The 12,914-nt window shown below is 39.7% G+C and overlaps 1 long non-coding RNA gene across 2 annotated transcripts; it reads right to left on the bottom strand.

The window, feature by feature from the left end:
* Window positions 1–2,223: 2,223 nt before the first annotated feature.
* Window positions 2,224–11,892, bottom strand: LOC131402808 (uncharacterized). 2 transcript variants are annotated; one of them, XR_009218987.1, is made up of 3 exons: window positions 11,729–11,892; window positions 9,158–9,214; window positions 2,224–2,298 (listed from the first exon to the last, which is right to left on the bottom strand). It is a non-coding gene; the product is annotated as an uncharacterized LOC131402808 (long non-coding RNA). The 2 variants fall into 2 exon arrangements; XR_009218988.1 differs by lacking the exon at window positions 2,224–2,298 and adding an exon at window positions 8,954–9,039.
* Between the last annotated feature and the right edge of the window lie 1,022 nt (window positions 11,893–12,914).

The following is a 12,914-nucleotide window of genomic DNA, read 5'->3' as shown; positions in this document are numbered from 1 at the left end:
TGCACAAAAATAAAGTACATTTTGACGTCTGAAAGGGGATTTCAAGAAATGAAGGACTCTCAGAACATGTGGTAAGTGGTAAATAACTTACCAAGGTCTCTCTAAAGGAAAACATATTGTGGAAAAAAGAGCTTCACATGCAGAGAGCTAAAATGGAATCTTTGGAATCCTCACGATGAAACAGACACTGAATTACTTTTTCCTAAAATTTAAAATGTGTCTTATCCTCCAAAAAATACCACCTCCCTGCCCTGTGGCTTACCTGGGCATGGTGACGTGTTGTAATCATTTTTCTATTTCATTGGCTCATAAACTTGATGGGCACCAGAAGCACCTGGAAGCCTTGTTGAAACCCAGATTGCCAGGGCCCACCCCAGAATTTGCAGTTCAGCAGGTCTGCAGCAGCACCAGACAATTTGCATTTCTTCCCAGTTCCCAGGTGATGCTCTTGCTGCTGGTTCAGGGACCCCACTTTGAGAACCACAGCTTAACTTACACCCTATATATGGTTACCAAATCCATTATTTCATCCCTTGGTTGCTACTTTTCCTTTATCACATCAGCACCTTAGCTCCGAATCTCCTCACCAAGCAATGGGAATACTTGGGGAGTTTAACAGCTGGTCCTTCTTTCTAGCTCAGTTCTCCCTCTTCCTCTCAAAACTACAGTCTCTTGCCAGGTAATTTTTCCTTAAACATCAGTTCATCATAGATCTTCTTTGTCCAAATCTCATGGCTCTTATGCTGAACACAAGACTTTTTAAATTCTCTACTTGGTTCATAAGGTCTGTAATAGCCCGTAGAATGTGGACACCCTGTTCCCTACCCTGCCTGTTATAAAGGAGTATGTGAAGATTATATAAGATACAGTCAGTTCTCGTTATGCACAGTGTGACATTCTACAAAGTGACTGTGAACACTGAATCAGTGAATATGACCTACTGCTCCTACAGGAAATGCAGGGTTAGGTTCCTGCAAACCTTAGCCAAATTTTCTTCAACTGATCAATACATAACCTTTTTCTCTGTGTGTTTCTCTTTAAAGTCACCTTATTTAATATATATTGTGGATATATTAACATTGAACTTAGACTAACAGCACCGTACCTCGTGTCTGAAAGACGCTTGTCAAACACAAATTCTTTCTCTGTGAAGGCACGTCACAGCCTCTTGCCCTGAGGAACACGGGGCAGCATTGCAGCACTACACATGGGGGACATATTAAACAGACGAGTCACCAACACAAGGCACAAAAAGAGAATAAATGAGGCACTAAATAGACTGCAAGAAGGACACTTGTTTACAGCATGGGCTGAAACAACAGGGCAGAGCGTCACCTTGTTCCCCTCAGCCGGGAACATGCACTTCGAGTGAATCAAAATTTTCACCACTTTGCGCTTATCTGCAAATGGACAGGAAAGCCCTGAGAGTGTTGATTTGGGGGCTGCCAGTACATTTTAGCTAGTTGGCAAGTGTGCAGACACGGAATCCACAAATAATGAGGATCAACTATATTATGAAAACATCTTTTCAAAACCAGAGTATCGTTAAGATATAAGAGCAATAATGATAACACAACAGCTAACATGTTAATGCCTACTATGTGCCAGGAGCTCTTCTAAACACTTTACATAAGTTAATGCATTTAAATCTCACTAAAACCCTATGAGACAGGAGTTCTCAGTAACCCCATTTTATAGATGAGGAAACTAAGGCTCAGAGACTAAATAATTTGCACAGGTTCTCCAGTTAAAAGCAGGATAACTGGGATTGGTGCCGAGACAAACTGGTCCAAAGCCCACAGCCTCAACCACTATGGTAGGAACGTGAGCGAATTTTCTACTTCTCCCCAAAATGCCCTTTCTGCTCCAGCCAGTGTGGTCTCCCACATACTTATTCACTCATCAAATATTTTCTGATTGCCCGCAAGGTGTCATGTACTGTGTTCAGACAGTGGAGGGACAAATAGAATGTCGACGCAAATAATCCATAAAAAAATCTATAAAACCAACTTGGGGTGAGTTTACTATGAGCCAAACTTTGAGGACCATATAGCCCAGGAGAGTCCTTTCACAAAGAAATGGAGCACTCCAAAGAAGTGGGGTGTACAGCATGGTTATATGCCATCAAAGAGCATGGACCACATGTGATTGCAATGTCCTTTTTACAATATCCGCAACCTTGACCTGTCAGCACCTCCACTGATGGACACAGTGGGTATCAGGTCTGCTGTCTCCATGGGCGTGGCTGTTGTCTCGAGTTGGGTGGTCACAGGATGAGCACAGCAATCAAATTCTAGCCTAGGGAGAAATGATTATACTTAAGGAAATGCCAATGTGGGGGAAGTTGCATTTACACCTTAAGGACATTGCTTTTGTCTTTGGGACATGTTAATTGCTTAGGGCGGATATACAATGGATGAACAGAGGCTACAGGCCCCTTTTGGGGGAAAAAAAAACAATGTCAGGCCCAATTAGTTTTACACCAAATGGCTTCCTCATATGCCCCAATGTATCCTATTGCTGGTCATTTATTTATTAAGAAGAAGGATAGTCTCAGCTTTAAGGAGCTCACGGTCTATGAGACATGAATAAAACAACAGTTATGGAAAAGTAGATAAGTATATGGTCCCAGAGTAGGGAAATCAAAATGGATCTCCAGGTGGAGACCTCTCAGGAAACGTCTCCAAGAGAAAGGAACATTTGACATGAGTTTAGATTAAGAAATAGGAATTAAGTTGATTAAAAAACTGGGTAGGAGGACAGAAGAAGCACATATAAAAAGACAGATATAAAGGATCTAAGTCTTTCAGAAAATCTGTGATATTTTTAAGGCTGGAACAAAGCAAACATGTAAGACAGAGTGGGTGATGAGGGTAAAGATGAGGACAGCAAGGGAAAGCCTGCGTATCCAGCTCAGGAGTCTGAATGTTCTCTAGGCTACTCTGAACAGTCATTGAAGGAGTCGAAGCAGATATCAGATTTAAGCAAACTTGGATTCTATAATGTAACTCTGGAGGCATGGTGGAGGAAAGATTAGAAGAAATTAAGACTGGAAGTAAAGGGACCTGTTGGGAGACTAGGCAGCAATCCAGATAAGATAGGCCTTGGCTCAGGTGTGGGGCCTGCAGGTGGAGGAGGCCAGGAGGTGGCAAGCAGTGCTGGGCTCCTGCAGGAGGAAACTGAGCTGCCTCTCAGTCACAGGAATACTGTGCCTCTCATGGCCTCCCCACCCCCATGCCCAAATGCCATGTTTCTTTCCACTTCTGTACCTTTCCTCTCTTCCCCCATCTGAAATCCTCACTCTTTCTTCCCTCCACCTACCCAAAAGTGGTCCCTTTGAGGACTTGATCTAGTCCATCTCTCCTAAGAAGCTGTCTTTAATTACAATTTCTCAATAACATTGCCATTTTTTTTACTTTCTGTAATGCAACTTACACTAAATAGCTTGGAAGAATCAAATTACATCTTGCAAACCATGTCATGTATGTGGAGGAACTTGGAACCCTATAATTCTTTGTATTTCCTTCAATAGCTACCACAAATACCTTGCACATATAGGTCAATGGACGTCCAGTTAAGTTGAGCAAAGTAGAAGCACCCTTTATAAACTAAGAACTTTTATGAGCTCAGTTATTCCTTTAGATCAGCTGCTTAAACCATTTGTTTTTCTTCACAGGTCAACAGTGTTGCCCAGCACAAATGAATTTTACACCTTCTCAAACTCAATAGAGCAAAGGTGGAATTTCATTCCCCCTGCAAGCCTTAATGCCTCAGAGAAAGGGAAAAAGAACATGTGACATCTAATTCTTTCTTCACATTCTCATCTCAAATTGCAACCGATTTCCAAATGCTAACTGGTTTTCATTGTTAAAACTGACAGAAAAAATTTCCCATTCTGGCTTTGTTTCTTTCTTTTTTTGTGTGAGGAAGATCAGCCCTGAGGTAACTTTTGATGCCAATCCTCCTCTTTTTGCTGAGGAAGATTAGCCCTGGGCTAACAACTGTGCCCATTTTCCTCTACTTTATATGGGATGCCACCACAACATGGCTTGACAAGCGGTGTGTTTGTGCGCGCCCAGGATCCGAACCTGTGAACTTGAGGCCACCACACTGGAGTGCGTTCACTTAACCGCTCCACACAGGGCTGGCCCCTCTCTTTATTTCTAAAGCTGAAATGTCTAAATCTTTCACTGGGCTTGTTGGAGCTTCCATAAAATGAAAACGTACATTCCAGAAAAATCCTTAACTTTCCAGAATAATCCTTAATATAGTATGGTAAACACCTTTGCAAAATGTCACTGATTTTCAATGTCAGTGCCTCCACAAGGGTATCTTTGCATTATCTTCCCTCCCAAACACGTGTCACTTTGCTCCTCCCCAGGCTCATGGGGTCAAAGTGTTTACTGAGCACTAGGAATGATCAGAGTCTGAGGGCGACCTCAAGGATGACTAAGCCATATTTTCTGACCCCAACCATCTTTTTCCATCTCTCCTTTAACCTCTATTTTTCTCACTCTGGTTTCTACTTTAGTTGTGTACTTGTCTTTGGAATTGTTGTTTTGTGCTTTATAATTACCATGTAAATTCATGTTACATTTTGCCTTAGAGTTTAGAATGAACTTACATTAAACAATGTTTTCTCCCAGCTCTTTGATGTGTCCAATAACTTCTAACGCAATTCAAGGGGTTTCTTGTTTTTAAGTCTCCATCATTATTCCTTCAGAATTATGTTTACCCCACACTTTTGATCTGACCAATGCTGCTTTACCCTTTGAACTTTTCTATGCCAAGACTCACATGAGGAATCCCTCGAACACCATCAGCTAGGTGATCCCACATTCCTCACATCTGTTTTCTTGATTTGTTCCTAAGTAAGCATGTTTCTGAAACTAATAATAAATTGTACGAAGTGGTCATTGCATAAAAAGCACTATCACAGATACCTTAAAGAGAACAAATGGAAAGGAATATTCAATTCCTCAGATAAGTTTACAATCAAATGAGGCATTGAGGAGACCTGGGGGCACTGATCAGAGCAAAATCCTAAGAGAAGAGTTTTCAGTCCATTTCAAATGAGGTTAAAACTGGAATGAGATAGTATTTTAACAGTTATCTGAAATCATAAACATTTTTCTGACCTTTGAGAATTTATTTGCATATAAACTCTACATGTGGGGTAAGAGAGTGTTGATATTGTTCAATTTCTTTTTATTTTTCAGCACTTTGTAATAGATGTGGCTATTCACAATTAATAAATATCATAATGTGGAGAGACCCAACTATCAACAGTCTGATATTCTCAATTCTTACACAAAGCTTGAGTTTTAAAGATCAAAACTCATTTTAGTTACCTCTCATCTAGTCCATTTATATCAGAAAGTTGTGGAGTTTTAGGAAAATACTTCAAAACACAAATTTTATATGTAATTTCAAAAGCAAAAAATGAGTTAAAAACTGGATGGTAACCAGTTTTGCTACTATATATTAATCTTTAACATGGGAGCAAACCATTTTAGAGAATATAATTGATATTTGCCTATTTGTATATTGTATAATGTTAAAGGATTTACAGTCTTAATAATAATTTCAAATACCAGAGAATAAAAAACAGAAGTTAAATTTTATGAAATGGTTATTTATTTATATATTTTTTAAAGATTTTATTTATTTATTTTTCCCCCAAAGCCCCAGTAGATAGTTGTCTGTCACAGGTGCACATCCTTCTAGTTGCTGTACGTGGGACGTGGCCTCAGCATGGCCAGAGAAGGGGTGTGTCGGTGCCATCCCGGGATCCGAACCTGGGCCACCAGCAGCAGAGCGCACGCACTTAACCGCTAAGCCATGGGGCCGTCTTGAAATGGTTTTTTAGACATAGCAGATTTCAGAGCATATTACTGGAAAATAAAACAATCAGTTAGTGAGATTTAAGCAATGTGGTTTTCTTTTAAACTTGCTCATTCCATGGGAGCATCCATAAAAGCCCTCTGGGAGTGGCTGACACTCTTCCCTTCCGCCTGAGCACAAGTTGTATTTTCTTTAAGCATCAGACTCTCGGGCAACACCGTAGCCCTCAACTCCGTTTAGTTGAGAAAAGGCTTTATGAGTCTTGTGTTTTTTCTAGGGGTATGGATCTCCCAGACTTATTAACTACAGGGAGAGAGTAAGAGTCAGAACACATTCAATAAACTCCAGTGTGCTCAGGTGAGAGGACAGGTGCCTGAACTCACATCTGAAGAAGAATTTAGAGGATGCTTTCTGACTCTGCTTCGTGCCTCTGACTAAGCAGTCCTGGACATCCCTGTTACGGCCACGGAATAACACAGGCAGCCTTGATGGACCAGAAGTCCTCCTATGTCCATCATTTGTGCAGAGCAAACTGGCTTAAAACCTCTCGTTTCCTGCTGCAGTGGTAATTTACAGAGATACAGAACTGTCATCTAGTGAATAAAAAGAAAACAGCAAGGTGTTTGACACGAAAAGTGACATTCTGAGTTTTTTCAAAAAGATCAGTGAAGCACTAAAGTTGGTAAAGTTGACACGATGTGGCACACGAAAGTTATAGTAAACATTAATAATGTGTAGGTGAACTAATCAGTTGCTCTCTATGCCTCTAAAACATGTCTTGACATCTGACTCATAAATAGTACAGTTTAACTATAATAGAATATCTTTGGAAATAACTTCGCATCTCATCTCATCCAATGCTGTTTGCAGGAGCCGGTATTAAATAGCCAGATGGTGAGTACCCATGTTGAAGCACCCTTTTTATCACAGTAGAGAGAATATGAGGCATAAGCTCAACGGACTGATGTTCAGATCTTCCCTCTTACCCTTGATCAATTTTGTAAACATGGTTTTCTTTATTAAATATGAATTATAACAGTTACTTTAAAGGATTACTGTAAGAATTGCATAAGGTAATACAGTAAAGGAACTGGCGCACAGTAGATTGATAGTTAAGTCTCCTTCCCTGTCTCTCTTCTAAGAAACATACAGAAATAATCTAAGAAGAGAACCCGTGTATAAAGTAAACTTATGACAAAAAGTCAATGACTCCTGAAGTAAGGGACATCATTGTTGAGTGCTTAACCTCAACTGCCTCCAAATACTGTTGACTCTCAATTAATTTTATGAGTTTTCTGTCTTCCAGACACTTCACTGGCTACAAGGAACGGAGAAGGTGTGAAATTTAAATTGATTTCACCCTTGAATGGTCTAGTTGTAACATCAGGTGTTTTAAATTACCTAGTTTTTCAGGTTTCCTGCTTATTACTGCATATTTGACCATGGTTCACAGCCCGAGAAAATTAAAAAATCATTATAATTTTACACACATGAATATATATCTTGACTATTACAGCTGGACTCTTAATATATAGAGCAATGTTGTACATGTTTTGTCCTTGTGGATAGTACAGAATACTTTTGTCTAGGTTTTCTTTGGCATTATCATTTATAATGAAGAACTCAGTAATATATGCCCTGAAAATAAGGGTTTAGAAAAATCTAACATACTATCCTAGTCATGCCTCAAAAAAAAATAAATAAATAAATAAAAAGCTATAAAAATAATGAGAGGATATTTTGAAGGCACTATTTTTCTTAATTATTTCCAACTTTATTTCCCTTTACCTCTTTTTAATCTTTCTCTGGCTTATATGCTATTGGCTAATCATCTCATAGTAATTAAAGCACCCTCAGCTGAGTCCCCCATGCCTCTTCAAGTGCCCCAGCCTGATGTAGGTCTCAGCTGTGACAAAAAGAAGGTGGAAAACCAGATTTGTGGCACTATTCTTAAGAATATCTTTACTATTACAATAATACCTATATTTTTGAAAGTCACCAGTGGATTACAAAATGAAGTACTTGACCAATGTTGTATCCTCATTTTCCTTCCAGGGGGAGCACAACTTTCATGTGTAATGCAGGGCTGCTGCTTTATTGTTTTTCCCTTTCAAGACATTTTATTACTTGTAAAACATAATAGCGTTAATAGTGATTTATGAGTAACAATATAAACTTACAGACAGCAAAAAGATATTATTTTAGAGTCATAATTTTATATACTGTAACAAACAGTAACACTTTCATAATGTACTATCTTGATTGATCATTAATTTTTTCCTGGTTCATTTTTATGCTAATTCATTTATTAGATTATCAAATATATACTTTTATGATCTTTATTTTCAATCAATATATTTGAAGGGACATCAGTTGTTCTTGGTAAGTGAAAGGTCACAAAAATTTTTGTTAATTTATAAGTTTGAGAAGGATCTTTCTACTTTTTAAAAGAGAAGTCATTTAATATTTGGGAAAGTTCTCAAAAATCATCAAATTCTTTAATTTTACAGAAAGGAATACTACGTTCTAGAGAGCCTAAGTACGTTGTCACACACTAACCAAAAACAGACCTGGGCCTAGAACTCAGCTCTGAGTCACCTGACTTCTACTGGACCACACTCAAGGGAGCACACCCTGTTCTTACTGATAATTTCTATTACTAAGTTATTTTCAAAAGCACAGTTGGGAGAAAGTGTAAATAAATAAAACAGATGATTTTATATAAAAAAGTAGCTATTGCTACCCACAATTTCTATTCCATATGAGTGTTTCCTTTCTTGCAGGTTTCTTTTTTTTAATAGTAAGTCCATTTTGGTAACAAGAAAAAAGACATAAAATTTGGCTTTTTAGTAACAAAAAAAAAGCTTCTGTTGAAATTAAAAAGACACTAACTAATGTTCCATCTACTACAGCAACTTAAGAATATCATTTGATTTTGGTAAAGTTCTGAGAGATTTTTTTAAAACTCATATCCATGTGACTATTAGTCCAGCCAGGCACATCTCCACATGACATCTCCTAGTGTGTCCAGTTTTCTGCTGGATCCAGCTGTTGTCAGGCCCAATGTTCTGGCTGGGTACAGAATGATGCAGCTTCTGAAAATCATGTGCTCAGTTCCACTTCAAGGCTGATTTTCTCTGCAAAGTCTAAGTGGAAGAAAACATCCCCTTCCACATGACTGGATTTCCCTGCAGGCTTAGAGAAACAAGGTGGCCTCAGCAGATGGGCAGACAGGAAGATAAATGAGAGTCTGTCACAATTTTATGATAAATAAGAGAGAAAAGGATTTGACATCCTAACAAGATTTTCTTACCTGTTGAACAGCATCTGAACATATTTTTCAGAGTTTGCAAAATAGCAGATTGAGATTCTAGGTTGGAAAGGAAGAAGATAGGCAATATATTAAAAAATAAATTTTATAATTTCCTCAATCACAAAACAAAACTAAATAAAATACATCTTTAACCATAAGTGCCGAAAACCTCCAGTTTATCTTCCAGTTATAATTCTGTGTTATGAGAACATGAATACTTTTCAATATATTTAATATGTACAGTGACTAACACTCATGCCATTAATTACTTTTGAAATTAGACTAGCCCTATGCCCTTATTGACTGACATCAATCATAATTACTTTTCTCAATTCCTAGTTTCTATTTTGTGTCAGAAAGTACCTGCTGAGACATTCACTTTTTATATTATTCACTTAGCATAAGTCTGTAAAATGATGGACGACAACTCAGCCATCTTGAAGGATGGGGTCTCAAATGCTATATCTCACTATTGACAAATCACCTTTTGGTTTGAATGAGAGACAATGAGCACTGTCACAAGAGACACTCGAAAAAAGGGATCTGGCTCCTTTTGTCTAGCCTTTGGGCGTCTGTGAGACTGCAAATTCTTCATACTGGAAAACCTAAGTGAGGACCAAGTCCAGGAATCTTTTTAAAGCTAGGGGACACTTTCTTCTACGTGAAGCTTGCATCGAAGTTTATAAACATAAGAAAAAAAACAAAGAGCCTTCAGGGCCAGCTGGGTGGGGCAAGCGGATATGTGCGCGCGCTCTGCTGCAGCGGCCCAGGCTTCGTCGGTTCGGATCCTGGGTGCACACCGATGCACCACTTGTAAGACCATGGTGTGGTGACATCCCATATAAAGTGGAGGAAGATGTGCATAGGTGTGAGCCCAACGCCAGTCTTTCTCAGCAAAAAGAGGAGTGAGAGATGTTAGCTCAGGACCGATCTTCCTCACAAAATCAAACAAACAAACAAACAAAAACCAAGAGCCTTCAGGAATATCCAGTGCTCCATGGATCGGAGTCTGAAAACCACTCATCTTTTCCGTCCTCCGCATTTTACAGATGAAACATAACACAAACAGTTGGTGACAACCTGAAGACTAGAGTTCGTCTCCTGACTGTCACCTCACTCCCAACCCCGACTGCTGTGCAGAGCAGATGCCTGACAAGATAGAGCAGTCACTCCTGGGGATAATTTAGACATTCCCAATTCAGCAGCATTTTAGTTGATGTACTTGACAAGACTATAGAAAAACAAAAGGTATTTACTACTTAAATTGTATAATGTATAGTTAAATGACATTGAAAGTTTTCATTTCACTTACAGCACAATTTTGATGGGCCCAGGGGCCTTCTTTCATCTGCTCACCCTCCCCGGCATCTCAAATCCTTCTCTGCCTTTCCCCTCTTGCTCACTGTGCTCCAGCCACACTGGCTTCTTGCTGCCCAACAACATCCGAGTCACATTTCCTCCACAGCTTCTCTGCAGCCCTGAGATATCTACATGTCCTCCTGCTCTGTCCCTTCCCTCTGAGCCTTGCTCCAGCCTCCCTGGTCTCTCTAATTAAAGTAGCAACCCATTCAATCTCTAGCTCTCCCCATTGCCTGTCACTTACCTTTTTCTTGACACAGATCATCACACGATAGACTATGTAATTCACTTGTCTGCCTACGTATCCATTATCTCACTTAGCCAACAAAAACAAGTTCTGTGAAGACAGAGATTTCGTAGAAAATTTTTTCCTTAGTGTATCCCAAACCTGGCATACAGTAGGTGTTTAAATATTTGTTGAGTAATTGTAAGAGGGAATGAAAGGAGTCATCAGAAGAATGATCACACCGTGGAAGTAGGTGCCACCATGAAGAGTGGGCATCCTGAGAAGGGAAAGAGGGAGCAAAGATTTTATATCTGGCAACACGGGTACCACTGTGCCTTTACTACTTCCTGCACATCAGCTTGTCGACGTAAATAATCCATAATCAATCTATAAATCAAAATAGGGGAGAGTTTATTATGAGACAACTTTTGAGGACCATGGCCTGTGGCCTTCCTTCCCTAAGGAAGGAAGGGCACCGAAGAAGTGGGGTGTACAGAGCGGTTATATACCGTCAAAGCGCACATATCGCAAGTGATTGCAATGTCCCTTTTACAATAGCCACGAGATCAGCCCTGCCAGATTGCCCTGCCAGAGCAGCTATTGATGGACACAGCAGGGGAGTAGATCTGGTGTCTCGATGGTCATGGCTGGTGTCACGTCTGTTGTCTGGAGCTGGGTGGTCACAGGATGACTGCAGCAATCAAATCCTAGCCTAGGGAGAAATGCTTATCCTTAAGGAAATGCCAATGAGGGGGAAGTTACATTCTTATCTTAAGGGCATTTACTCTTCTCTTTGGGACATGGTAAAGCAGATACACAGTACAGGTGGCAGACCCTTTTGGAAAAACAAATTCAGGCTGAATTAGCTTTACCCCAAATGGCTTCCTCATGTGTTCCGTTATATCCTATTGCTTGCCATTTATTTATCAAGCTCACTATGTCTTTCAAACAGAAATCATCGAGAATAGCATGAAGTAGTCACTTACCAACAAATGTCACTGTGGCAACAGAATATGAACAAGTCGCCTTCAAATATAACCATTCTCCCAAATACTGTATTTCACTGACTTAATCAAAAAGGGATTCTTCTCTCTTATACTGACAAATCTCCACTCTGAACTTAGCATTAGATGTAGTCAATTTTGAATAAAGACCTTTAACATCAAAGCCAGCCAATAGTTTTTGTTAAAGCAAATCCAAACTCGGGAACAATTTTGTTTTCAGTCACCTCCAATCCTCTCAAACTCAAGATAAGGTCCCGGCTTTGTGTAGATGGAGAAAAGCTTCTCTTCCTCTTTTTCTATTCAGATAGTGCAGGGAAGATCCCAAGGTGTCTGCTGGTGGAACACTAACAGTTCTTCACATTAGAAATGCATGCAATGTTTCCTAGCTTCTTTTCTATAGGCCGAGGTCTGATGAGCTGCCCCAAGGAGCAAACATATGGGCTCCAGCAGTAAATAAGACTGTGTGCAGTTTACCACAACAATGAACTACAAAGATGTATCAGGAAATATTTTGAACACCTACACCTAAGGTCTGTTTCACTCTGTCTAATTCCGTGTCTACCTGAACTGAATTCACTCTTCATCCCTATCCCATTTGTGACAGTTTTTATTTACTTGAATCAGCATGTTATAACATCTAAGAGAAATTTATCAAAATACTCTCTTCAAAATAGCTAGCTGAGGGCCAGCCCCGTGGCTTGGCAGTTAAGTGCGCAAGCTCCGCTGCTGTCAGCCTGGGTTCGGATCCCGGGCGCACACCGACGCACTGCTTCACTGGCCATGCTGGGTCTGTGTCCCACGTGCAGCGACTGGAAGGATGTGCAGCTGTGACATACAACTATCTACTGGGGCTTTGGGGGGAAAAATAAAAAATAGATAAAATCTTCAAAAAACATAGCTAGCTGAATTATAGGAGTTGTAGAGGGTCAAGATTTTAAGAGGAAAGTCATGTACAGAGTAACTGTACTACAAAATTAAAAGAAAATGAATGAGAACAATAAGAGACAGAAAAAAATGATAAGGAATACAATAGAGAGTAAAAGTAAGAAAAAGAGATAAAAGAAGAAAGAAGGTGTAGGAAAGAGAGAGAGTCAGGAAAAGCATGAGAAATGGCAGAAAGGGGCACGAACAGAGGGAAGACACCAGGCTCAGAGCGAATGACAAGTCA

Source organism: Diceros bicornis, unplaced genomic scaffold (assembly GCF_020826845.1).
Source record: "Diceros bicornis minor isolate mBicDic1 unplaced genomic scaffold, mDicBic1.mat.cur scaffold_272_ctg1, whole genome shotgun sequence".
Classification (NCBI taxonomy): Eukaryota; Metazoa; Chordata; class Mammalia; order Perissodactyla; family Rhinocerotidae; genus Diceros; species Diceros bicornis.
The sequence above is the reverse complement of the archived record's forward strand: the minus strand, read 5'-3'. Positions and strand labels throughout refer to the sequence as shown.